Source organism: Octodon degus, unplaced genomic scaffold, assembly GCF_000260255.1.
Source record: "Octodon degus isolate 3935 unplaced genomic scaffold, OctDeg1.0 scaffold00515, whole genome shotgun sequence".
NCBI classification, from domain to species: domain Eukaryota; kingdom Metazoa; phylum Chordata; class Mammalia; order Rodentia; family Octodontidae; genus Octodon; species Octodon degus.
This window is the reverse complement of record NW_004525091.1, coordinates 101,852-102,097: the sequence shown is the minus strand read 5'-3', so window position 1 is coordinate 102,097 and position 246 is coordinate 101,852.

The following is a 246-nucleotide window of genomic DNA, read 5'->3' as shown; positions in this document are numbered from 1 at the left end:
CAGTGCTACACAAAATGACGAGAAGGAACAAAATGCAACCTCAGAACCCAAGCCCACCTGTAACAAGTGTAAAGGACACTAACACGGAACAAATTGGAAATCACACAGCTGAAAGCAATGAATCAACCGTTTCTGGAATAAAACAGCTGCAAAAAAATATAGAAGACCTCAGATTGGAAATGAAAAAAGAAATCCCTGAATTAATAACTTCTGCACTAAAGAATCAAATGCAGAAACATATGGAAG